Raw genomic sequence first — 23,624 nt, forward strand, 5'->3', positions numbered from 1 at the left:
TCTGGCTGCCCTTCCCCTCTCGCCCCCTTTTCCCTTGTCGTCTTGGTCATCATCGATCCCTTCTCTGCGCCTGGCGCTTGTCATCTGCCGCGTCGCCGTCATTGCTGTTGCTACGCTTTCTTCCTACGCTTTCTCCCTCCTCCACCTCAGGCCGAACCGAGCTCTCCCTTCGCCGGTCGATTTCGGGCATCTCTGACAGCCCCTCCTCAATTCCCTCCGCGAGCACCTTCCTCACCACCCCCTCCATCTTCCCCTGCCCCTCGCCGAGCTCCTCCCAGGCCGAATCGGCCGTAATAAACCCTGCGACCGCCGGCCGCCATTACAGCTTCGCCCGGAGCTCCGGCCTTCCATCGATGACCCTCTTCTGGTGCTCCTCCTCGCCCTCCGACCTGCAAAATCGAATCCCCAGTGAGCCCTCGATCCGTCCGTCCTGTTTCCCCTCCATTTCGCGCATCACCGGCGCTGGAACGCGGCTGCGCCGGCGCGGCCGTCCCGCCGCCGTGGCGCGCTCGTCGGGGGCTTCGAGTATGCAGCGCCGTGCCGAGCCGCCGAGCGCGCCGACCTCTCCCAGTCTTGCTGGCCGCAGGCCTACCCTGCCCTACCCCGCCGCCGGCCACCGGCTCGCCCTGCCCTGCAACCGGCCGTGGCCATGGCATGGTCCGGGACTACTCCCTCCTGAACAGCGGGTCCCTGCAGTCAGTCTCTAGTTAGGATTTAGGGATTTGTGAATTTGTTTGTTCCAGCCAATGAGAATGACACTAGCAGGCAATTGAAATCTCCTCGTAAAAAAAATGAAACCTGAATTCCTTATTCAGCTTGAGAATGACACTAACTGAAGCACATGATTCTGCAAGCATCTGGAGAGCAATATCATCTGTCATTAGATGCGCTTTACAGATTTTCCCGCCCACGTACTGTCATCGGAACAGTTAAGTCATGTTTCTATTTTTCATGCATTTAGATGAATCTCCAGTGTGCAGCATCTTTTGATGACTCTAGCATTTGCTTGTATTGTTTTCCCTTGTCTCTTTATTGATCCATGACATTTTCTAGTTTAAGTAGGCATTAAGCATAGTCTCATTTTCCCTTCTAGCTATCTAGAGCTTTTCTGATATATCCCCTTTGTTACTCACTGATTTGCTGGAGGTAGTAAAACTTTGAACATCGCTCTCCTTGTACAAATAAAAAAAAAGTATGGTTTCATTTTGCTGCATTTGTTCTCTTCATAGGCAGTGGTAGCAGCTCTTTTCATGAACATTTATATTGTTGGACTGAACCAGTTATTCGGCATTGAGACAGACTAGGTATTTTGAATTCACTGTAACCTTCATTATAGTAAATGCCTTCTACTACCTTATTTACTGCTGGATTTTTTTTTGACAGCCTAGGCTAACAAGCCAACTCTTCCAATGACATCTGGGGAATATACCTCTGCAACTGGGGTTGCAATAGTATCGGTCTTTGCTGCTATGATAACTATGCTCTTTCAGTATGGAAGAAATTGGAACTTCAGTCATGTTTTATTTTCACTATCCTTTTGCAGGTTAGATAGATCCTAAACCTGAAATATCTAAAAGTGGTGTCCCAAACTAAGTGATATCCCCTTTGGGGTATTCTTGTTAAAGTCTTGAGTATTAGTCTTTTGATTATTGGTGCTCAGTCTCAGCTAGTGAGATTGAGCAAACTTCGACTTCTAATGAATTACGAATATGTATCGTAAAACTGTAGTTCCAGGATCTCCATTTAGTAACTTATATAAAACTATAAGATGTGATCATTTATGCTAATGGGTTTGTAGATTTCTGGTAATATCGATCAGGACCTTTATTAAATAATTATTATTCTGAATTTCATCGGTTATAGTCTATCAGGCTGACAGCATGTGCAATTTATATTACAGACCTGTGGCCTTGGATAGGCTGTTGGATCACAACCTCTGTTTTGGGCTCTTTTCATAAGCTTTGTTCTGGGAACTGCATACTCAATCAATGTAAGAGTCCATATCTCTGGACTTGGGCCTGGTACTACCATTTCAAATTTAACTAGGGCTTTTAGAATAAGTTCAAATCCCTAGGCTCATTTATGAAATTTGCTAATGTAGTTAGTGGTTCTCTTCTGCATTGCAAAGGTTTTCATTGTGTAATTTGCAACTTCATTAGCAGGCCATGACTTCCAGATAAGTCTAAAGGGGGTTTTCTTTTAGTTACAGTGTTGGCTAACTCAGATGCAAACAGGCAAATTCTCGCAGCATGATTAGATCATTATTGTCTGAAAGATGCGCACTACTCTATTTACACTCTTGTGAACTATTTGATTTGAACTGAAAGAAAATTAAAACCTGCAAGTGATTTTGCACTTGCAGTTCTTCCATTTTTGATACGTAACGATTTTGCTTCCTCTGGTTGTTGGTCAAGCCATTGGGGGCCCTTTACTTTCATCTGTAATTTTGTTTTCTAAGTTTATACTTGCATTATGACACTTTACTCTTGTCTATGTATATGTATGCAAAAATGCAACGTGATAGTATATTTGTATATGGAAATAGGAATCTCAACCCTCTTTTTTTTTTTGAGATACTCTTTGCTACTTTGCATGCTACATCATTGCCTATCACCTATAATCCAACCCAATGTAATTTGGATGTTAGGTGCACATGCTTTTTACAAGACTATAACTATCTTTAGTTCTTCCTTACATGCAGAACATATCGTTGCTTGATAGTTGATCCTTCTGCTATTGGCGGCACAGAACAACATGCGCTGAAGCCAGCAGAGCTAAGGAAATAAAGGTAAATGTAATCATCATGTGATTCAACCAAAATTCAATTTCCTTTTCCCATCATCTCTATTTGCTCTATTAATGCAATTGCAGGACGTGACAGACCCAAATCCAAGAATTACAAGGTACGAGCATCTATTGCAATTAACTCTTCAACTTCCTTATACCAATGCAATTCAAGATCTGGAACTCCCTTCTATTGCAGCATCTCTCGGCAATTGGGATATTTTGTATCAACACTATGCATGTAGCTTGGTGTAATGCACCTGCACTGAAAAACTTTTGATCTCAAACCACAAAGTACTATTCACGGAAAGAATTTGAAACAGCTAAATTACAAGGGATTTCGTCCTATAGTTTCCTTTATTTGAAATCACTTTCTCAAGATGGAACAAAAGTTTTGATCAATCCAATAAATTCTATAGCATCACACATAAATGAGCAGTCCTTACGGTGCGTCTCATTTGAGTCATGCCTTCTTGCTTTAGCACTTCAGGATGTACCTCGATGCATCTTAGAGGTGAATCATTTTGTGTTTATTTAGGATTTTTAAATTCAGCAAGAGGCACAATACTTGCTAAAATATGAATGGTTCATCGTTATATCCATATTCCAACTTTTTCTTTCATGCTAACAAAGTGTTTTGATACAGACTTGCAACTTTTCCTCGTCATTTACAATTGTCAACTTTTTGACCAGAACTGAAAACTTCTTTACTCAGTCTGGAAAAAAATGTTAACATTTTGATAACATGGGGCTCCTAGAGAACCTACTGAGAGGCATCTATGCCTGTGGTATGCCAAAAAATCTATACTTTTTTATGTTCCTTCAATGGTTACAGTTCCGCTCTGCTCTATATACATTTTTTTACTTCATCTGCACCTTTTGAGAATCCATCAGCTCGATGTGAGTCAGCAAGCTCAGTCTAGAATAAAGAAAATAGCTATGTTCTATTTTGGAATTTTACAGAAGCTTGATTATGGATTGGTTGTGTGCCGGACATTGGTTCTTCCTCTAACCCATGAGCCAGTATAGCAAATTGAGAAGGTCATGCGCATCGATGTTTGTTCTTCCCAACACCGTTCTTCCCAAAATTATTTTTGTTCAGGTCTAACCCATGCCTTTCTTCTTTTCATTCTTTAATCAGAGCACATTTGAGTTCTTTGATTGTACCTGTAGTTTGATTTTGAGCTATGCAAGGGCAATATGAGGATTTATATATCTTTGTGGCTTATTTATTCACTTTGTGTCTTGCCACCCTTTTTCCCCTGGAGGATATTCGTACAAATTATTTACTTAGGAAGAAGTCTTCTCGAATTGCTGATCTCTTCCAGAACAACTACCACCTGTTTGGTATGTTACTACTTCTACCGCAACCTATTCTTAATTTACCTTTCAGTATATGTTTCCCTAAGCAGTAGCGGATAGACATTGTAAATTAAAGATGCCTACTGGGGTTGCTTAATGTTCTAGATTGTAGATTAATTCATGCATAAACAGCATTTACAGACCGAAGTCATTACAATTAATTTTAATGTGACCGTGAATGCCATGGTGTTTGTCCTGGCGTTTAATTTGATTTACTAATGAAATTTGTTTACTTAATACTTGGCAGGGCATATTGAAATTGATATTAGTTTTACTGCACATATACACTTTAGCTACAAAAAAAATGCCCTCTGGTTCAGCTTCTGCCTTCCCGGAACAAGAACACAAGGGTCTTCGCCCTATAGTTTTTTTAATTTGAGATCACTGGCTTAAGACGGAAGAAGAATTTTTTGTCAATCGAGTGAATTCTAAAGCATCACAAATAAACGAGCAGACCTTGGGTGAGTCTCATTTCAATCATGCCTTGCTTGTTTTAGACCTTCAGGCTGTAGCCTCATGCATCTCAAAGGTGAATTGTTTTATGTTTATTTAGAATTTTGAGATTCAGCAAGAGCCACGGTACCCATTGGTTCCGCTTGACCAAATTATGAAAGGGACGATGTGAGTTCATGCTACCTGAAGCTAAATGTCAACATAGGATCCTTAACCCTTATAATTTTTTTGATATGCTCTTTGCTACTTTCTGCATGCTACATCATTGCCTATAGCTTAGAATCCAAATCAATGTAATATGGATGCAAGTTATACATACTTTTTACAAAGATTATAACTATCTTGAATTCTTTCATACATGGAGACCATATCACTGCTTGGCAGTTAGTCCTTTTTTCTTTCATACTGAAGCTAACAGAATTATTAACCACTCACTTCCCAATTTGTTTTTCTTATTTTGCAATCCCAACAGGGATTCCTTTCACTGACCTTGAAGCTTCAAATACAAAACATCTCATTAGTGCCTTAGTTTCAATTCCCGCTTGACTGGACTATTTGATTTAGAATAAACATTTAAGAAGTATTACGAAAGTGAAATACCTTGATGCCATTTCTGTGCAGACTATTTTCCAATGAATTCAAGGTCAGATGGAGTACTTCAATGACCTATATCGTCATGCATCTTATTTATCAGGACACTAAGTACCTGACATATTTTGACAGTCAGGTAGGGAACCAACTTATCAGTGCATAAAACAACCTTGCCATGAAGAATCAAAGAACAGCAAGAACTATGAATTTCTAATATGTCTTTGTAAGATTGTAGCTGTGGCCATCAACACTGAAGGTATTGTTAGAGTTCACTTCTTTCTCAAGTTTCATTGTGTGTGGTAGTGTATTCAGAACATTTCGAGCTTCTACCATCTTATCCTAATCCTTTGATGTACAATATATGTCATGCCTTAAGCAATTGACCACTTCTCTTGAAAAAATAATCTGGCAGTGGACGCTGTAGCATTAAGTTCCTCATCTAATCATTATAAGGTTTCAGAGAAATTCCATCAATATAAGGTTTCCCTGCATTTTATTTATGTTTCTCCTATACGTTGTGACCTCTATCATGCTTGCTTCTGAAATACCGTATGTTTCTTCAACCAATAGCAGTAGCAGCAAATGCTTATTGGTGGTAACTTTTAACTAAAATTTAACATTCCTACAACAATAGATTCGTAACATTCAATCTGAATTCCTTATCTGCTTCCTGGTAATTTTTCCACAGATCAATGGTCTTGCGCGATACAGATCGAATTGTTGTGCGTGTAACCTAACATCATCTAGATTTGTTATCTTTTGCATTTCAATTTTTGTTAGATACATTTCCTTGTCAGAGTACTTTTCGCCAACTCCTCTTCGCAAATGTTTTGTTTTGGTCGATCCTTTCCCCATCTATTTTTATTCTTTGGACCTATGTTCGTATCTTTGTTCCGTACCCTTCAATATTCTAGGAATGATCTTCGTACCTGATTACAAACTAATACTAAATATATCATCTCGAGTGACTAACCTTTTACCTCTCTTTCTTCTTCCATATTTTCTGGCTTCCGCCGTTTCTTCCAGAAGAGGTCCCAATTGGTCATTAAGTGCTACGCCAAAGTCGCCGGCGACAACTAAATCCAGCATCCATTTCTTATACACACACTAATTACACGCAAAAGCTATTAAACTTCGCTTACCTCATAAAAAACAACACGAGGGCGCGCCAAGGCGCGCGCAAAGTACTCGTATAAGTACATACGCCGGCACCGCGAGTGGATGTGCATGGCTACCTCAATCACGCTAATGTCTGCTGCGTCACTACCCCAAATGCTTGAACCGACAAGTACAAACAGTGTGCTTAAAGTCTTCAACCCTCCATCTCCATAGATAATTTGTTCCTCCTTCGATTTGTTACAAGGAAATTGCATATACATTATTCCTCTGAATTCCACTATCCAACACTGTCAAAGATTGCTGTTCAGAACTTCAGACGCAGGCATGCAACTGTTGTATTCAGCTTATAAAACAAAATTTGCCTTCCTTTGAAATGTTGAGACCTAAATCTCCTATGCTACAGTAGTACAATAAAATTTCTTATTGTACTGATGGTTTAAGTTATTCATAATGACATATTGTTCCAAACTGCGTTGAGTAAGAAAGAGAGTTCTCATTGTGACATTAAAGAATGTATATTTTGAAGCCAGCTCCTTTAAAATATTTTTAACTTTTAATTTCCATATATTGCTTTAAGAATTAAATTCATATTAACTTCATGTCTTCTAATTTTGATATACTACAAACACATTGACGTTTGAACTATAACAGCAGATATGTGCTTACTCTTGTAAGCATATCTTCATTCCAAAACTTATAACTAGCTAGATAGTGCTTATTCTAAATCACAAACCGAAAGTACATAAACACACTTAGTCCCCGACTGCTTCATGATAAAAAATAAATATATAATACTCGAACATTAAAAAATACAACATCAGGGTCATACTAGGTATTCATTTCTAAACCCTAATTTGCATATCACATTATCATATTGTCAACAAACCTATCCATTACGTACGGGTAAAATAGGAATGATGCCACCTTACCTTGTTACCATGAAAAATCAAACCCATGTTATTTACCATTGAGTTTAATAGCCAGTGATTATCCAACAATATTAGATTGACATGCTGAAACCTCATAACTTCAGGTTTCTGCTCTTCAGGCCTTTTTGATGTTTGGTACAGTTCTAGGTGCTGATATTTCTTGCCTCATGAGAGAGCTTACGAAATCATTTTTCTGCTCTAATTAATAAGATATGCATTCCCCTGCCGACGAGAAATGACGACTATACTTTTTCACATCCAAAAATTAAACACTCAGATTCACTTTGCAATTTGTGTCTACACTCTGCAGTGATAACAAAGCCAATAGAAGATTACAGCTAATTAAATTACCAGTACACAATATGTTTGTTTCCATGTAAAGCTGGCCAGAAACTGACCCAACGCAGGTAGTTCGAGAGTCATGGCATCCGGTCACTCGTCAGGGCGGTCAGGCAGGCGCGGGTAGCTCGGCGGCGGCGCCATGGGCCGGCCCATGTCGGAGGGCCCAGGCCCATTGTACCACGAGACCTGCCGCCGTGGCAGCCCAGCCGGAGTCCGAATGGCATCCGCATGTGGAGAAGCTAAACTCATTGGCTCATTGCCATGGCTCGTCAGGTTAGTGTTGCTTTTCTTTTTTCCAGCATTTGTAAGCTGATAGATCCTACCTTTCATCCAGTTAAACAAATCTTGGTTTTGTATTTGTTTGATCACAATTTTTCTGCAGCCTGCAGAAGCGAAGAAATTGGTTAGCGTACAAACTCAAATGGGGTTCTGGGATCGATTCAGGTACTAGGTAGGAACTCTAGCCTGAATGGCCTTGCGCTGTGGAGACATTACTTGTGTTATTGGATGAATCAGAGGTAATTGCAGAACTAATCTCTTGGAACTACTACTGTTGGATGGGGAGATTACAGATCTGTAAGGGTAGGCATTTACATGGGATGGCAGATGATCAAGTGTGCAGCATCAGATTTAGTTTCAGAATCCTTAACTTCAAAGAGCCCTGTACAGTCTTATTGTTATAAAGAACATGGAACTGGTCTACTGAAATTTGAACCGGCATTTGGGGTACTTGTATACATCAGAAAACATGTTAGAAAAAATACATCATAATTTTTTATCATTAGTTTGATAGGTTAGGATATTTAATAGTAAATTAATAATTGGAGTTCAATATTGTATGAAAAACAATGATGAAAAATTATAAGATTTTTTTAAATGTATTGTGATGTTCACTACTACCCTGCAAAATTTGAAACAAAAATTCAACTTGTGTATAGAGCAACCAAAAGACAAATTGTATTATGGGGTAAATTTTTTGAAATGTCTATTATGAGGTAAAATGAACTAAATGGCATAGTTTAGGGGGGTAAATTGAGTAAGTTATAGTTTATGGGGTAAATTGAGTGAATCCAACAATTATGTTTATGGTTCTGGTAGCATGGACATTAATAAAAACTCAATTTGAGGTATGAAGCTGCTTATGCAAAAGACATTCCAGAGGTGATTAGTAGAGATGCATTTTTAGAGAAATTATGGAGTCACAGTGGCACAGTGACAATTATTGGTTCTAAAAAAAATCTTACGGTATGTTTGGGATTAAGAAATGCAAAACAGAGAAAAGGGAGAAAATATAGGATATGAAAACTTCCGTGTGGGTTACATATCTCCACCAGATTATTTGTTTCATAACTACCAGGTTCGTTTTCCTAAATTTAATCTTTTATGAAGGAACCATTTCAAATCATTGTTCTTTACCTAAAACATGCTGCTATGGCATGCACCGAGTGCCATCCAAAGTTCCAGAACATTCTAATTGCCCCAAGAAACTAAAACCTCTGCAACTAATGTCCGTATTCCCCTCTACTGAAGAATTTATGCAGTACAATATGCTCGGTGATTTTAATCTTGACTTTCTTATAATTCTGTTCTGTACACCTTCAAAACACTGTTAGCAGCAGGCAATACGGATGAATCCGCCAACGAGGTTAACTGTGTAAGTATAAAGTTGAGGAAGTTGTACAAGCATTGAAAAGCATCCGGTGCACCAGGCGATGCATGCACACCCGCCCAGACATGCAACACGTGGATGTTGACATTCGTGACCAAGCCATGTTCACTACTGATAATACCGATTGTTAACAAAAGTACTCAATCAACCAAGGCAGCATGTGCCCACCCTTGAGGGGGGAAGGTTAAGCATGCAGATCGTTAGATGTGTGCCGGCATGCGAGCCATTTTCAAAAACTTTGATTGCGTTCGTATTATTGGTGTCATTTGAACTAATTTTTTTGCTTCTGTGTCCCGCTATTCAAAAGTTTGGCCTGTGTACTATCACATCAACAAAAAAAAAGAGGACAACTGGGAGGGGGGCAATTAGGTTCACATGCGCCTGCAACTGTGCCCTGTGGGTGAATCAGACATCATTGTTGCTTGCAAGGGGAAAAGGAGCTCGCTTTTGAGTATAGTAATTATTATTTATTTGGACCAGTGCAAATTCAGGGTCCCCAAAAATTATTGTCCATGAAAGTAAAAAAGTAATTCGGGAAGCTTAATGTACCACCAGAACTGGCAATATTTGGGAAACAAATTCAACTTTTTTATCTCTTTCTTTTTGAGTTCCACATTCCACCTGTCAGAGTTAAGGCAACAACGAATAATGACCAGTCGTTGCTATTTGCATTAGAACATACTATATTTGTTCTCGAGCAACTTTTTACATGTCCAGTTTCTTTAGTTTTTCTTTTCTCTAGTTGATGTTTCAGAAATCACCCTGACCAAACAATCCAAACGAGATGACTGAAGGTCAACTGCAATTTTAATTTGATCAAATCCCAAAAGATTAAACAGAGGTCAACCGGATATTTTTTTCCTGCGATCTAGAGATAACATTGGGTAAAGAACCCAATATTTGTATGTAGTAAACATTATGTCCATGAAGACCAAGCACATGTTACTCACTTGGTTAGTTTAATTTGCTGCATTACTATGCACGTCTCTCGGTGCCTCCACACTACAAAGGCATATGAGCAGGTCGACAAATTTCATACTATATATAAGCGGAGTGCAAAAGTCTCATACCTTCCAAAAGGTCAAGGATCGCCCATACTCAGCCGGGAAAAAAAATTTGGTGCAGCGACGGTGGCAGGCGCGGCGGCGGAGGCGGTCGGTGTAGCGACGAGGTGCGGTTTGCAATGAGATGCTCAGAAATGGAATTATCAAGAGCCAGCCATTTTCCGAATCTTCTCCCAAATCATTTTTTTACTACAACCTCGGATAATACAATACCACAACCTTAAGTAGTAGGTTGATTACTTAGCAAGACGACACTTCATCTTCTCCTGTGACGGAGCCAGAAAATTTTTATGAGGGGGTGTAGGGTCGAGATGGCGGACTAGAGGAGAGGTGAATATTTCTTTCTAAGGCTAATTGCGCCGGCTAATCGAAACTTATGCGGAATTAAAACTATTCGCTTAGCCAAGACTTTACCCCTCTAACTATGACTCTAAGGCACCTCCAAAAAGATCCTACACAAAATAAATAGAGTGCCAAACTAGCAAGAGCTCTCCTAACAATTCTAATGCCAAGCCACACAAGGCTAAGTACTAGTACTTCACAAACCGGGGGAGCTCATACACAATTCTAATGAGCAAAAGCACAAAGCCAAACCTAAACTCACTAGATGCTCAAGGATAAAGATACACAATCCAAACCCAAGAGTTCAACTTGCTTAGCTACACAATCTAAGCAAGAGCAACTAATTAAGCTACACAAACTAACTAGTTACACTAGGATATCTACTTCTAGCTACACAAGCAAGAAGATGATTAGCAAGCTACACAAGCTAACTAATCACTAGAGAGCAACTACACAAGCACAAGGTATATATGAATATAAATACAAGACTTGTGATTTGGAGAATGCAAACCACTGAGAAGAGATGAACACATTAACACGGTGATTTTTATCCCGAGGTTCACTTAGTTGCCACCAAGCTAATCCCCGTTGAGACAAACTCCAAGGTTGCCGCCGATCCTCTTGCTAGTGGTGACTCTCAAGTCACACTCTCCCACGTGGATTGCTCACACCGAGCTCTATCACATGATCCGGCCGGACCACTTGTTGCTGTTCACGTCTCGCTCAACTAGAGTTGCTCTTCACGGCTCCCGCGGGGTGAGCACAATACCCCTCACAATCTCTTCTCCGAAGCACCGCACAATCTTCTTGCGGGCTTCAACGGAGCCTCTTGCCACCAAGCCGTCTAGGAGGTGGCAACCTCCAAGAGTAACAAGCACAACGGCTTGCAACAGGATCACCTAGTGCCACTCAATGCAATCTCTCAAAGCAATCGCACTAGAATCGCTCTCTCACTCGATCGGATGATTACTATCTGTAACGTCCCGCCTCCCCGAGGCCGGGCCCGCTTACATCTGACAGCTTTCTAGGACATAGACTGCCCTCACAGACCAACACATATCTTTTCTGCACACTTTGTCCTCACTCGTGCGCACCCGGGAATAACTTCCCGGTCGGTCACCCATCCCCAAATTGCTCCGGGCCAAGCAAGCTGAACCTCGGAGTTCTTTGGAAACCGGCTTCCGAAAAAAAAAGTTGCAACTTGTTGGTATGAGTATCCTATTAATCCTATTAAGCCCTGGGCCGGGGTGTCACACTATCAAGTTAGAGTGAGTAGAGAGCTCTCAAGCACTCTCACACAAGGACACCAAGTCCCCAAGGTGCTCAGCTACCTCAAATGGCCGGCCACACCTTCTATTTATAGAGGGAGGCCCCAAACTAGCCGTTAGCTCAAATCCCCGTCGAAACAGAGCACTCGCGGACTGTCCGCCTCACAAAAACCAGACTGTCCGCCATTCAAACCCAACGACTAGATCTGTAATGATTATGTGTCAGAGTCGACTGTTAGAGCCTTTCGCGGACAGTCCGTGCCCTATTGGCGGACCGTCCGCCGTTCAGACACTCCGAACACTCAGAGAGACAGCGTCTCTGGACAAACTTAAAGTTTGAGGGTGAAATGAAATGCCCTACAAATTATACCTTTGCCTTGCGCATTCCATTTCATCTTTGATGCCACACAAGCACCAAACTCCATCAAGTCTTTTGATCATCATCATGAGTCAACACTTAGCTTGATCTTCCTTGAATGATATGATCCACTCCATATCATCACATGACCTCTTTGGTCTATCGATCTTGACCTTGCCCGCTCTTCACCGTTGCCTCGGTCCATCGGTGCCAAGTCTAGCTCAAGCTTCACCTCCACGCGGTCCCTCACTTCAAAGCCTTGACTTGTCCTTCACCATTGCAACCGATTCATCAAGCCAAGTCTTGTCTTGATCTTCTCCACTTTGGTCACATGACTCCATGTCATGTCTCATATGCAATGAGTTCCTTCATCACACTATATGAGCGTAGCATCAACCTTTAGTCATTTCTCCTCCATGGCACATGTTGCTCGTACTAGTGTATTTGTGTGGACTAATCATCTGTGTATCTCAACATAAACACTTATTAGTCCACCTAAGTTGTCACTCAATTACCAAAACCAAATAAGGGCCTTTCAATCTCCTCCTTTTTAGTAATTGATGACAACTCTATAAAGATATGGAAATTAAGCATATTCCAAGCTAGCACTTCACACACGTGTAAAAGCTAACTTGGTTTGGATTTTATGTTTCTTATTCACCATTAAGACCACTTGTGAAAGATTGGATAAGCACCATAAAAATCCGACTTGGTAGTGATAACTCCCCCTATATGTGTGCCCAAGAAATTTGGTATTAAACTCAAACACATGCATAAATATAAAATTTATGGGATTGTTATCACTACTAAGTGATGCTAAGTTATATAGCATAAACCTTTGAAGCGTGATACCAATTTGAGTTGCATCCTTGAAGTTCATTCCTTAGCATCAATGAGTAACTAGACATGCATCAAAAACTCAAGATACCCCATGAGATCAACATTATTAGCAAGGCTCTTGATTCACTTGTAAAAATAACATGTCTAGCTACAATCTATGCATGCTAGTTATGAAATCATCAATCAAATTCTATGACTAGCATACATCACACACGAGCATTGCATATATAAAATTTAAAACTTATGCAAATGCAAGCAAGCACATGAATGTGCACATATCAAATGCAAACAACCAAGTTCATGAGCTTGCTCCCCCTACTTGTGTGCTCCTCTTGTCCAAAAATATCGATCTTCCTCAATATTGCTCCTCTTGTCCAAGAATATCGATCTTCCTCAATATTGCTCCTCTTGATCCATGTCCATGATCGCACTCTCATCTCATTTCCCCCTTTGTCATCCAAGGATAATTCATATATTTGTTCATTCCTCTCCCCTTTGTCATCAATGACCATAAAAAGGGCCAAAACCACATGAAATTTATCATGTGAAGATCAATGGCTACCACTTGAAATTGTACCTCTTGTACTTGTAGGGTTACCACTTGAATACCCCTTGTTGGCAATCATATGAAGCACTAGTGGTTTGATACAAAGAGTTGGACTTGGGTAGATGGTTGAGTCTTGAATCTTCATTTTTGATGGACACTTTCAATTTGATTGGAATTGACACCACTTGTAACAACAACATGTGGAAGCATGAAGACCACCTTAAAATGCCACATGTAGGACACTAGTAGAATCCTTGACCTTGATACTTTGTAGTGGGGTTCCTCCCCCTATGTCAAAGTGTTTGTCAATCCACATGAATCTTGAGCTCTTCTTGGTGAGGGTAGCTTTCTTGATTTGAATTGATCACTTAAAGTTGAGGATCACTTGTGGAACCACCATTGTTGCACTAGATCCACTTGAGTGAATATACCACTTGTATGATCATGTGTACCAAGTGTAGAATATAATACCACTTGTAGGAATGATGATGGACCACTTGATGAATTTGAAAAATATAACCAATTCTTGAATTAGATTATTTTCATGAGCTTCTTTCTCTTTGACTTGATCTAGATTACTTGCCCAAATGATCTAACTCGGTTTGAACCAATGACAAACTTCTTCACGCCTCATTCTTACTATGTTGAGTAGAGGATAGTCATTAGATTCCAATTTAACTCCGCAATAGTAATATGAAGTCCAATTCAATAGCTTGGTGAAGACCAATAAATACCAATATGAATTCCATACTTCACCCATATGAAATGAGAACCACTTATAATCAAGTGCACTTATCTTGTTGTGGTTGGCTTCCTTCATCTTTGATCTTTGCTTTTTTGAGAGAATATCATTTGAATATCACTTGAATTATCATGAATATCTTTCTATTTGGATGTTGCTTTCTTTTCTTGATAAACCCATTAGATGGCTTCAGCTAAGCATCTCCTTGATGTCCTTTAGATAACCACTTCCTTGGAACACATGCATAAAAACCTTCGGCTTCCTGGGCCTGCTTGAAATCTGCTGTGGCGGACTGACCGCGATCCCCTAGCGGACCGTCCACAAGTGTCTTGCTGGCACCTTTTGTTCCACTTACTGCACATCGGAGTAACTGATGCTTATCAGATTGACCGACGCCAGGCGCGGACCGTCCGCGTGACCTAGGCAGACCATCTGCCAGTGCCATGTCGCAGTTAAATCAATGTGCCGATGCCCCTATTCCGGTGTAACCGATCCCATGCGGACCGTCCGCAGATATGGAGAAGACCGTCCGCCTTACATTTCAGCTGCCAACACCGTTTCTGCAGAGCCTCTGACTAAAATTCTTCACACTTGCGGACTGTCCGCCTCTTACCCGCGGACTGTCCGCATTACACTTTCCAGACAGCTCAGAATTCTAGTGAAAGTCCTCGAGTTGAATTTGAATTTAGGATCATAGCTCATAAATACTTTCAAAAATTGCAAAATCAGCATGAACACCATCCATTAAGCAATAAAAACATGTTGTATCAAGAAATTTTGATAAAACACTCAAGATCATTATAAAATCAAAAGTAGCTCAAAAATGCACTAAAAATGCTAGAAATGCAAACCAAAAGATGCATAAGAGAGCCAAATAGCACATGCACTAGATTTCAAGCCACATTTGTGAAGTCAATGACACTTAGCTCATTTCTCAACTTGCAAAACCGATTTTCATCCAAAGGTTTGGTCTTGATCATCAATCTTGAGTACTAAATGTGTTCCAAATATACACCTCAATCAAATGGCATTATACTCATAGGTTGTCATGCTTCTAGCTCAATTCAAAACCAAACATAGGTGCCTCAATCACTTATAATCATGATTCCAACTTGAGGACCGTTTAATTAAAGTGACTCTTGATCAATCCAATAATTTTCACTTATATAGCAGATTTTATACTTTTCAAGGAATAAATCATATCTCCCAAAGTACATATCCAATTGTCATGAAATTTGGTGGAGATGTGTAACACCAAGTCATCCACCAGTCATAAAAATTTGAGCTTCATTGGACTTCTAGATTGCTACCAGATTTCACATCTTTCCACACTATTATATGCTGAAAACTGTTGTACATAGTTGACAAGTTTCACTCCAAAACCGAAGTATCTCTTATCCAATTCTCATGAAATTTTGCACAACCATTATACTATAAGTGTAGATCATGCATACCAAATTTCAAGAAAATCCAAATAGATTTGATCATCTAAATGTGGCTAACTTCTCAGCTCACTCATATTTTCAATAAATGACAGATTTGAGCAATTGAGATATACTTCAACAAATATGAATCAAACTCGATGCTAACTTGTTTGAATACTATCACAAGACATATATCCATTCATACCACATTCTAAATGTCATCTCATGATCATATCCATTCAAACTAACTCAAAATTTGATTGCTAATCATTAAATACATTTAATCATCTCATAGCAAGCAACATGTGTATATTTCCAATTCAATCAACTCATATACACCCAACTGAAATGATCAACACATAATCATACCTTGATAGCTCATGATCATCCAAAAGCAAGATTCAACTCAAATATTTGCAAGCCATCAAATATATCCAATGAATCACCCACAACGAGATAATTGCACTTGTATGTTGAAAGCACTTTGGACTTCATTAGTTTGTCATGGCATTGGGTTGTATATACGCAAAAAGCTTCAATTTCTTGATTCAATCATAAGATAAAAAATATGAATTTTATTTGAATCAAGCCTCCAATGCCTTTGATACCTACACACATTCATCCACGTTTTGATGGTACCCAAACTAGGTTGGGTCCTCTCAAGTTAGAAGTAACATACTTATGCAATGCCTTAGTATGAATAGCGGGATATTTTGCAATAGCAACCAATGAGGTACCATTACCATCCTTTCTAAGCATAATATTTGCATCAATTAAAATTGGCTTAGAATTCTTACCTAGGGGACATGAATTAGCCATGTGTCCCATTTTCCGACATAAGTAGCATCTTCTCTTTTATTGAGCCTTTTCTTCTTTGCTCATTTGATGCTTCTCATTGTTTGTTTGAGCCTTCTTCTCAAACTTGTTTGGGCAACCCGAAGCTAGGTGGCCCAATTTTGCACAACTATGGCACTTGATGTGAGCAACTTCCTTCATCTTTTCTTGAATCTTGTTCTTGCTCATCATCTTGGCATCTTGGATATGCATTTGATGCCTTGCTCTTTTTCCACCCCTTCTCGTTCTCTTCTTCTTCATCTTCAAGTCATCAATTTGATTTTCATGGATGATCTTGACTTGATCTTGGGGTGCCTTCTCTTGCTCAACTTGTGGCTTTGGTTGAGGTTCTTGTTGCTTCACCAATTGCTTGGTTGGGCACATTGAGGTGAGGTGACCCCAAGTTCGGCACTTGAAGCATTTACCATGTTTAAGCTTTTCTTCTTCCTTCTTCAACTTGAGCTTTTCTTTGTTGGGGCAACTATTTGCAAGATGTACCATCTTATGGCATTGAAAGCACATGAAATGAGATAGCTTTATTTTTTCTTGCTTCTTTATCTTCCTATTATATTTATTCTTGCCCCATTTATTGCCTTTGACTTTGCTCTTGTTGGAACCAATGCCACTCATGTCACCGAAGCTTCTTTGATTTTTTATTATACTTTCAAGGGTGACTTTTGATTTTGTTCACCTCTCTATCTTGTTGCTCAAATACTTCACTTCATTTTTAAGTTTATTGTTCTCCTTCAAGAGTTTAGTCTCACAAGACATAGAAGTAGAACAAACATCTAATTGTAAAGAATATGGCATAGATAATAAATCATCACATGAGGTGGATACATGCTTCTTGCCTACATCACAAGGATTAGCAATATTTTGCAATTGATCCTTTGACCCATGTGATGAGCTCTCACTAGTTTTAATTCTTTTACTAGAAAGCTTGTTAGTGAGTAAAGCATGGTCTAATACCAAATTCTCATGAGCAACACTAAACTCCTCATGAGTCAATTTTAACTCCTCATGTGAACAACTTATGACATAAAGTAGATGCTTTTGCTGTTCACATGTGTCTTTGAGAAAGGAGTTTTCTTTTTCTAATTTGATTGTTTTGGCTAACACTTCTCAAATAATTTGGTCATGCTAGCATATCTACTCAAGAGCTCATCATATGAATTAAAATCAATCACATTGCAATTTGATATCTTTGTGTCATCTTGTGACATGAAGCAATGTGGTGATAAAGATGAGCTTGAGGTAGCAATATCATCCATGCATGAACCAACTTGATCATCAAGTGTGATTGGAGTAGAATCATCACTTGCACCACTTGAATTAACATCATCAATCATGTCAAGTGAGCTTGTTGTAGATTGATCATCATCATCATCACTTGACCATGAGGTAGATCGATCTTCCACAACCACCACGTGGTGCATGTGCTCACCATCCTCATGCACTTCCTCATTGGCCTTAAAATCATCATCATCATCATCATCGGAGGCCGCCCCATATTTCTCATTGAGATAACTCCAAATCTCGTGGGCAGTTTTCATATCCATGATTTCACCAAGTATGCAATCATACAAAGATCTAAATAATATATTAGTAGCTTGGATGTCTAGATCTAGGCATTTCTCTTGTGTTTGAGTTAGATTTTCTTCAACCAACACATGAGAAAAATCTACATCCACCATCCACCACATTTGAGGGCAAATAAACTTAAAATTGCATATCATCCAATTTTTCTACCGTGCAAAGTGTGTGCCATAAAAAAATGTGTGGACACTCAATATCTAGCCCATAAGTCGCCATCCTCTCGGGTCGGTAAGGACCCCAAATGAGAGATCTCGGCTCTGATACCACTTGTAGGGTCGAGATGGCGGACTAGAGGGGGGTGAATAGTCTTTCTAAAGCTAATTGCGCCGGCTAACCGAAATTTATGCGGAATTGAAACTATTCGCTTAGTTAAGACTTCCCCCTCTAACTATGACTCTAAGACACCTCCAAAAAGATCCTACACAAAGCAAATGGAGTGCCAAGCTAGTAAGAGCTCTCCTAACAATTCTAATGCCAAGCCTGTCACACCCTGAAATTTTTGGATTTCAGGATGTGATTAAAATTAAAAATAAAACAATAATTTTCTCATAATTTTAAAATTTTCGCAACATTTATGTTCCTTCGCAGGGAATTTAGTAAGAATAAATAAAAATTGGTTGTTTTTCTAAATGTAAATGAGGTTGTTTGTTTGCATTCATGCAGCTTTGCATTATTCTATTGCTTGTGGTTTGATTTGAATTTGAGTTTGTGGGGTTTAAAATTCAAATCGAATTTGTTGAATCTTTTTGCAAAAAAAAAATTTCGGCCCAAACCAGCAGTCCGGCCCTTTTTTTCTCCGCAGCCCGATCCGCGCAGGCCGAGTCCCGCCGTTTTTCTTGACGCGCAAGCCAAAGATCCCCTCTCCACCTCTATATAAACACCGCGCCCCTTTTCTTTTGCATCTGCAGCCGCCGCCGGCCCTGGCCCCCTCCTTTTTCTCCTCTTGGGCGCTGCCTCTGCTCCCTGCGCGCAGCTACCCCTTGCATGCGCCATGTACCGCGCAGGTCTGCCTCCTGCGCCGCCTGCCCCCAGGCGCCCAGGCAGTAGGGCACTACCCCCCTCACCCCCCCCCCCCCGCGCCAGCCCCCACCTGTCCTCTGCCTCTGCATGCAGCGCCCCCTGCTGCTGCCTCCAGCGCATCTGCACCTGCCGCCCTGTGCTGTGCCTGCAGGAGGCTGCCGCCTCCCTGCTGTTCCTGCGCTGCTACGTGGCTGCCGCCGTTTCTTCCGATTTCGATTCCCATCACCACGATTCATCTCTACCTTGGGTAAGCGGTAAAACGGTTTCCCCTCGATCTCACCGTTTTAGGTCTGTTTTCGTTCGTTCTTGTTGCGTTAGTTTTGTTTAAACGTAAGCTATCGTTTAGTAGTGCTTTTATATCGTAGATCTTGTTTTAAAATAAATATAGAATTAATTTGATAAATAACTATTTGAAACTAGTCTTTCTAATTAAAATTAAATTAGAGCTCTATACCGGTTTCCACTAATTAATGTTAATTCGATTAAATATCAACTTAAATGCATCTTTTATATAACTTGTTTAGTTCAAGACCATGTATCATAAAATTTTACACTTAGATGCTCTCACTTATCTTTTATTTGCTAGTTAAATAATTAATTGGTATAAGTTATACATAAACTTTATAAATAAAATTTGATTAAGTGCAACTTCATCTTTCTGATATAAATTCACATGAATTATTTATAATTTGGATATTTCTTTCAAATATCCTTTACATGTGTTTTTCTTAATTAAAATAAATCCAACTTATAGTTTTTTTCTGTTATAATATAAATCTTTCGGTTACTGTACCTTTTCAACGTTAGTTCCGTTTTCCGTGTTTTTTGTGCTCTCGTAATGTAACAGCGAGCCTTATCCTTTAGTACGCTCTTTTTAAAACCTTTCTTTTGTATTGGTGTATTGTTCTTAGTTGTACTTGTTGTTTGCTTTGTATGGTTGCTCGTTGATTGCTCCGAGTAGAAGTATCGATGTTCGAAGATTAAAGATCAAGTTTTCCATGCGAGCAAGAGCTAAAGAGCAGTAAGAGTAGCTTTTCGTTGCAGAAAGGCAAGTGACCCTAACCATACTTCTATCTATGCTTTATTTACAAGAGTACTATGATTTAATTGGAATATGGAGAACCACCCAAGAATACAGTACAACCACAATACTATATGGCTCTGGTCTTGGCTAAGTAACTAGATAATCTATATGTCGTGCTGGGGCGGTGATTGGTGGATTTTTCGGGTTATCGTGCTTTGAGGAGCGGGTGAAGGAAGCTTCGTCTTCTGAGGCACCGCAGAAAAAGGGACCAGTGCGTACATATAGTGATTCTTTGGAAAGGCCTCATAGCGTCCCTATGCAATCACACCTCGGAAGTGTGGTATTGTGCCTAGCTAGCACATTGCGTGGTTGGGTTCAAAGTTCTTCGGAACTTTTACGTGAATTGTGGTGAAAGTGTACTACCTCTGTAGAGTTAAAAATAACCGGTTAGCCATGCTCACGGTCAAGAGCGGCTTGGACCCTCACATGATTAATAAACTTAAAGATGGATATAAATCACATTCTGGTTATTTTTTGTGGCCTTGCTGAGTACCAACCATAAGTGTACTCACCCTTGCTTACTGCTGCTCAGAAGGAGAAGGTGTATAAAGATTTCTGAATATGTTGCTGAGTTCTAGACGTACGCAACCCCCAGTCGATTGCCTGTGAAGTTTGGAGTCTCCGTTTCCAGGATAAGCTGTATAACTCTGATAGTCTTTTATTTGTTGTATTTCTCTTTTTCGTGATATTATTACTGATTATTCACTTATGATGTCTCTATATGTATGAAACTTGATCATGGCATGCATATAGCTATGCATTCGGTTTTGTCCTTAAAATCGGGTGTGACAAAGCCACACAAGCCTAAGCACTAGTACTTCACAAACCGGGGGAGCTCCTATACAATTCTAATGAGCAAAAGCACAAAGACAAACCTAAGCTCACTAGATGCTCAAGGACAAGGATACACAATCCAAACCCAAGAGCTCAACTTGCTTAGCTACACAATTTAAGTAAGAGCAACTAATTAAGCTACACAAGCTAACTAGTTACACTAGGATCTCTACTTCTAGCTACACAAGCAAGAAGATGATTAGCAAGCTACACAAACTAACTAATCACTAGAGAGCAACTACACAAGCACAAGGTATATATGAATGTAAATACAAGGCTTGTGATTTGGAGAATGCAAACCACCGAGAAGAGATGAACACGTTGACACGGTGATTTTTATCCCGATGTTCACTTGGTTGCCACCAAGCTAATCCCCGTTGAGACAAGCTCCAAGGTTGCCGCCGATCACATCATGCAACCCACCAGAAGCGAAAATGTCTCTGGTCATTTTCTCAACTGACCGGCGGGCCGTCCTTACCCTAGGGGCGGACCGTCCGCCCTTCACTCTTAAATCCCACCAGAGACCCAACACGTCTCTGGTCAATTTGTTAAGTGACCTGCGGACCGTCCGCGTCCCTGGGCCGGACCGTCCGCAGTCCAACCTTTCAACTCAATCCAGAGAAACAACCTCTCTGGACGCTTTTTTTTAAAACACCTGCTCCTTTGCAAAAGTGCCAACACCACCAAGTGTACACCACCATGTGCATGTGTGTTAGCATTTTCACAATTATTTTCAAAGGATTTTCACTTGATCTCACCACGCCACTCGATCCTAGCAACATCGCAATGTTAGATCGCTTAAGTGGCACTAGATGACCGATATGCAAACAAGTTTACCCCTCTTGATAGTACGGTCATCTATCCTAAATCCGGTCATGTACTTCTCTACACAACCTTTGATCGGTGAAATGAAATGCCTTACAAGTCATACCTTTGCCTTGCGCATTCCATTTCATCTTTGATGCCACACAAGCACCAAACTCCATCAAACCTTTTGATCATCATCATGAGTCAACACTTGGCTTAATCTTCCTTGAATGATATGATCCACTCCATATCATCACATGACCTCTTTGGTGTATCGATCTTGACCTTGCCCGCTCTTCACCGTTGCCTCGATCCATCGGTGCCAAGTCTAGCTCAAGCTTCACCGCCACACGGTCCCTCGCTTCAAAGTCTTGACTTGCTCTTCACCATTGCAACCGATCCATCAAGCCAAGTCTTGTCTTGATCTTCTCCACTTTGGTCACATGACTCCATGTCATGTCTCATATGCAATGAGTTCCTTCATCACACTATATGAGCATAGCATCAACCTTTAGCCATTTCTCCTCCATGGCACATGTTGCTCATACTAGTGTCTTTGTGTGGACTAATTACCTGTGTATCTCAACATAAATACTTATTAGTCCACCTAAGTTATCACTCAATTACCAAAACCAAATAAGGGCCTTTCAGGGGGCCGAACAAACGTAATGGTATCTAAGAAATCAGAATATATACTATAAAAAAATCTACATAAAACTAATTGTATGCATGCTACTTTTTTCTTATTTACAAATTTAAAACCCGTTTGGGAGGTATTGACTCTATCTTCATATCTTTTACACAATCGAAGCATTGGAGAGTGAAAATCATTTTACAAATTGAGAAAGCAAAGTGAAGCTAAATTCTTTAATTTTACTGATGAATCGGTTTTGGAAGAAACCCTCATTTTGACCCTTTACTAAGGATTTAGATAATAAAAATCTCATAATAGGAGTAAAACCTATAGAGATGAAGATTTCACATGAGAGAATAATCAATAAATAGTTGTACTAGTGCACCCGTACCATGAGATTGGTCGTCCGCATGTAAGCATCCTACAAACGATAGATACTAAACGCAGATAAGTTATAGTCAGTTAACACTCAATTCCTCAATAAATCAATTTTCTTGCGTTTCCAGTGAATTAATTGCTTCTTTAGATCATCCATCTCATACAAATTGACAAAAAATAATTACTGACTCTAAAGACTCTAAGATCTACTGGGTAGCTAGCTATTTTTCTCTCTGAACTTATGTATTTGACTGCACGTTTGCACTTTAAAATTATTATTGCGCTGGAGGATATAAAAAAATTAGGGGGGGGGGGGCAAGGCCCCTGCTAGCCCTCCCATGATCTTCTCCCAACTCATTTTGTTACTACAATCTCGATCCATACAATACCATGACATTAAGTAGCAGTTTGATTTATTTAGCAAGACGACAATGTACTACTCCATCTCGATCACACCTACTCAGAAAAATGCCTCCTCAGCGAGTTGCGCGCAGGACGATTCCACACACTTAATGAAGGCCCCAATGATCACCTGCAGTGCCCAAACGCGGCGGCGGCGGCAGCCTCCAGTTCCCTTCCTCCACCTACGGCAGAGCACCACAA

General features: G+C 40.1%; 2 long non-coding RNA genes across 3 annotated transcripts; both read left to right on the forward strand.

Moving 5' to 3' along the window:
* Positions 1 to 1,897: 1,897 nt before the first annotated feature.
* LOC120650027 lies at positions 1,898 to 3,571 on the forward strand. Its single transcript, XR_005665444.1, has 4 exons — positions 1,898 to 1,990; positions 2,702 to 2,788; positions 2,872 to 2,903; positions 3,431 to 3,571. It is a non-coding gene; the product is annotated as an uncharacterized LOC120650027 (long non-coding RNA).
* A 17-nt stretch (positions 3,572 to 3,588) lies between these two features.
* On the forward strand, positions 3,589 to 5,686 carry LOC120650026. Of its 2 annotated transcripts, XR_005665443.1 has the most exons (4): positions 3,589 to 3,840; positions 3,926 to 4,131; positions 4,394 to 4,607; positions 5,221 to 5,686. It is a non-coding gene; the product is annotated as an uncharacterized LOC120650026 (long non-coding RNA). The 2 variants fall into 2 exon arrangements; XR_005665442.1 differs by having other exon boundaries at positions 3,596 to 4,131.
* Positions 5,687 to 23,624: the final 17,938 nt, after the last annotated feature.

This window comes from Panicum virgatum, chromosome 9K, assembly GCF_016808335.1.
Source record: "Panicum virgatum strain AP13 chromosome 9K, P.virgatum_v5, whole genome shotgun sequence".
Taxonomy (NCBI): domain Eukaryota; kingdom Viridiplantae; phylum Streptophyta; class Magnoliopsida; order Poales; family Poaceae; genus Panicum; species Panicum virgatum.